General features: G+C 33.1%; 1 pseudogene; it reads left to right on the forward strand.

Moving 5' to 3' along the window:
* Positions 1-4,869, forward strand: part of LOC106471642 — a 50,412-nt pseudogene that overhangs the window by 7,372 nt on the left and 38,171 nt on the right.

A 4,869-nucleotide genomic window follows, 5' to 3' on the forward strand; every position in this document is an offset into this window, starting at 1 on the left:
GCAGGCCTTTGTTAACAATAAAACTATCGCATGCCTGTGTTAACAATAAAATCATCGCAGGCCTTTGTTAACAATAAAACTATCGCATGCCTTTGTTAACAATAAAATCATCACAGGCCTGTGTTAACAATAAAATCATCGCAGGCCTGTGTAATCTTCTTCATTCTACACGTTTCAAAACTGATGTAATCTCCGTAACTTTTTTTTTCTCTAAAAGTGTAGCGGGCGTGAACAAACATCCTCCTAATATTGTAACAAGTCGATTGTTTCTCTGGCAGGTTAAGGAAATGGAAATGGATCTTGACAGTTTTACCTCTATGAGTGAGTCACTGGAGTCCGATCTTAATAAGATGATTTCTGAAGGCAAACTGCAAGAAGTCACACAGCGCATGACTGCTTTGGCAGCTCTCTTGGACTCTATGATGTTTTCAACCCCCACGTCCACTGTAAGTTTACTTAGGTCATACAACTCAACTCCGCTGTTACTGTTCCCTCATACAAGTCTGTGTGTGTTTTCATCTGGTAATTCGGATTTAGTTGAATACAACGTTTCTGATCCTTCTGTGTATTTATTTTTGTTTATGTTCCAGAACTGAGAACTTACTTCCCTGGTTTCACTTTATATACAGAAGTTTATCGAAACCGATTTTTATGTATTTATTTCCTTCGTTTGAGAAAATAAAAATCAGTACTTTGTAAATTGAACAAAATTGGAAATATTTAGACACATTGTTTTTACACTTTAGGATTTCGGTACTGAAGAGGCTACAGATGGCTCTAGCACTATAAGAACAGGTACATCAGGAACTATTTGGACAACAGTGACCTCTGAAGAAAGAAAACTTTTGTTGGAAAAGAAGACCAAAGTGAGATAATATGTTTCTCATTTACCTGCTTTATGGATTACGTTCATCCTTTAGTATATATTTATATGGATTACGTTCATCATTGAGTATATATTTATATGGATTACATTCATTCTTGAGTATATATTTATATGGATTACATTCATCCTTGAGTATATATTTGTATGGATTATAGTCATCTTTTAGTATATATTTATGTGGATTATAGTCATCTTTTAGTATATATTTATATGGATTACATTCATCCTTGAGTATATATTTATATGGATTATAGTCATCTTTTAGTATATATTTATATGGATTACATTCATCCTTGAGTATATATTTATATGGATTATAGTCATCTTTTAGTATATATTTATATGGGTTACATTCATCCTGGAGAATATATTTATATGGATTATAGTCATCTTTTATTATATATTTATATGGGTAACATTCATCCTTGAATATTTCTTTATATGGATTACATTCATCCTTAAATATATATTTATATGGATTACATTCATGCGACACGTGAGTTAAACTATCACATCAGAACCCATTCATCCACCCATAAAATTCAGGCCTAGCTATCCCTAATTATGAACTACTGACCAGAGGAAGGAAAACAGTCAACAATGTGGCCATTGTTAGCCGGAATTGATTATTATAGGTATAACACCCCTGCTCTTGAAATTATGGATCACATTCCATGGCATATCGCAGTTCAAACCTTGTCAAAACTGTTATGTTAAACTTATATCAAAGTTTTCTTCATTGCCCATTCAAGCCGTCTCCAAACATTATTAATGTTTGAATGTCTTGGTGACAATGTTTGAATGTCTTGATGACAATATTTGAATATCTTGGTGACAATGTTTGAATGTCTTGGTGACAATGTAAGAATGTCTTTGTGACAATGTTTGAATGTCTTGGTGATAATGTAAGGACTGTCTTGGTAATAATGTAAGAACGTCTTGGTGACAATGTAAGAATGTCTTGGTGACAATATAAGAATGTCTTGGTGACAATGTTTGCTGTACTTTTATAACTTACGTTTCTAGGAATCAATAAATGCTTTTAGTCTTTCATCGTGAGCGCTCCAAGAAATATCTCTTAAGTTAAATAATTTAAAGACTTTGTTTAGCATGAACTGCAAATTCTAAAATACCACAGCACATTGTGAAATATCACAAAATAAATGACTTTAACGTATTTTAATGTCACGTGTTTACAGATGCGAGAAGCTATGATGAAAACGTTGCAGTCTATAGATGTCTCCACAGCTGAAGGTATCAGACTGATAGCTGGTGCTCTCCCAGTTGTAGCAAGTAATCCAGAAGAACTCTCTCCATTGGCTCAGGTAAAACGACTTTGTCTCAGCTGAGAAGTATCGGCACATGTTTGTTCTGGAATAGTTCTGTTTTAAATTTAGGGTTCTAGGAAGGTACGTCATTGGTTGTACAAAGCGTTTATCACTTTTTCATTTTCCTCTGTATAAGAACGGTCAGATTCGTCGTAAACTATTTTATTTAGTTGTTTGTTTTTCGTGGTATGACCTGTTGTGGTTTTGTGTTACATCTCTTTCATTTGAAATTGATTTAATCGTGTCTTCATCAGGGCCCCATCTTGAGCGAATGAAACCATTCAGCTTACTATCTAGTGTAATGCGTCAACAACCAGCGGATTATGAACAGCATAACTTGGACTTAATTTCATATTTTACCTTTTAATAAAACCGTCTATATAATAAAATAAGTCAAGGATATGAGCAACTTGTGAGAAGCTCAAATCTGATTCACTGCGATCAATCCAGCAAATTCGAAATATACAGTATCAAATAATGAATATTAGAATCTTAAACTACAAAAAAAAATATGTAGATTAGTGTTGAAGAAAAAAAACCTAAAATAATTAATATATATTTCCTCGTTAATGATGCAAAGTATTTCTTTAACTCTTTCATAGATAACTCCTTTGGTGCTAGATATATTCTTAGATACACACAGAAACGCACGTGTGGTGTTCTTTAATTACTTATATCTCTTTCATTAACTGTTATATCAACGTGAACTTATATCTCTTTTATTAATTGTTATATCAACATGAACTTTTTTAAAGATAGTTACCTGAATTTTTTCACGGCGATAATTTTTCACATTATAAGAAGTGTTAAGTAAAGTAATTATTCGTGAATTTATTTCTAAAACTTTCGAATCAAAAAGGCAAACGCTGTGATTTTTTAATTAATTATAATATATATTTGATTTTATTGGGTATCCATATCTCTTAACATTTAAATTAATATCACACACTTTTCAAGACTAAAATATAGGTTGTATAATGTGTCCCAACTATGTGCCCATGTCACATATTGGTTTGGTGCGCAAACTTTTTTATGACGCCCTCTTTCTAAACATGCATATTCTTGCGCACCCACACTTCATTTTCCCACCCTAATTGTTGTTACTATATTATTTAATATTAATAATATTTGTGCTTTCAGGTATAATTTATATGCTACTGTAGTCATAGTTGCGAGCTCATCCTACCGACACTCTGCGCCATCCTTGGGCCTTACATATTATGACATATTGTTATGTCTAGAGGGAGACATAATATACCTATGGTAATGATAAAGTTGAGAAGTAATTAGTATGGCTAATTATCTAAAAAATAATGCAGTGGGGCTCGAAAAATCTGACATAACTTGTAACCTTTTTTTTTAAATAAAAAGTGTCCACCTTTTGGGAATTATATTATCACGTTTGGCGTAGCTGAAACACAGTTCTATAGTTGTATACTTTGAAATTAAAAGTCAACATCTCAAGTTTTCACGAAACTAGCATAACAAGGTAGTCCCCAAATTTAAATTTGTTGATGATTAAACAAAATTAAAGCCTAAAACTCGGAATCCATATATATGTATATATATATATATATAAACATTGTGAATTCCATTTCCAGTATCAACTACTTACTACCAAAGCTCAAACTGGAGGCTATGCTAGAAAAGTAAAGTTCATATTACTGATTTTATACAATGACACGTGCGTATCAAGTCTCGAGACAGACCACCTCGTGTGACATCGCCTGTTTTATTGATCATCATATTGTTGTTAAATTGGAGTAAATGCGATACAAAAGGCACGAATACAGCTTTATAAGCGCGACATGCGTTACTAGTAAATTGTTTAACTTATTTGTTGTTTCATAGGAAGCGGCTCTAGAAACAGTCAACGCTATTAGTCAGTCGTTTAAAGAAAACATCAATAAATTCAGCAACGAAGACCTTAATGGAGTCTTAGACGGTAAGTTTCAAGAGTACTGTTTAATTAACATGAAAATATTCATCAATATTATCCCAACAATGACCTTCTGTTTAGAAAACTGTCGATCTATAAAAGAAAGGTATATTTTATCAAAAAAATAATACTAGTTTCAACACCTTCATGTATCCTCTTCAGTAGATAATGTGTACTCCTGAGAAGATAACGTCGGGATGAACAACTTACACGTAAGTGTGTGAAAACTAACATTCTTCTGTGAGATACTAGCTAGAGTGAAACAAAACCTCGTTTGTAACAGAGGATAGGAATTTGTACTTCTATTTTTTTAACACAATAAACATTAAAAGTGCAATAAAAATACATAAAGGTACTAATACTGAAAAGAAAGACACAGTGCTTTCAAAAATTCTATCGATATGAAATTAGACTGGGGGGTTCAACCGTTCTCATGATCTTCCTTATGTCATCCTGTATCACCGTGTCGAATTTGGTGCTGATTGATCAAGAAATGGGGAAACGTATAAGGAACAGACAGACAGACACATACTGACGTATATTTATATAGAAGATGGGGGTCCAACCTCCAACCCCTTCATGATCTTCCTCATGTCATCCTGCATTGCCGTGTCAAGTTTGGTGTTGATTGATCAAGAAATGGGGAAACGTATAAGGAACAGACAGACAGACATATACTGACGTATATTTATATAGAAGATGGGAGTCCAACCTCC

This window comes from Limulus polyphemus, unplaced genomic scaffold (genome assembly GCF_000517525.1).
Source record: "Limulus polyphemus unplaced genomic scaffold, Limulus_polyphemus-2.1.2 Scaffold4751, whole genome shotgun sequence".
NCBI classification, from domain to species: domain Eukaryota; kingdom Metazoa; phylum Arthropoda; class Merostomata; order Xiphosura; family Limulidae; genus Limulus; species Limulus polyphemus.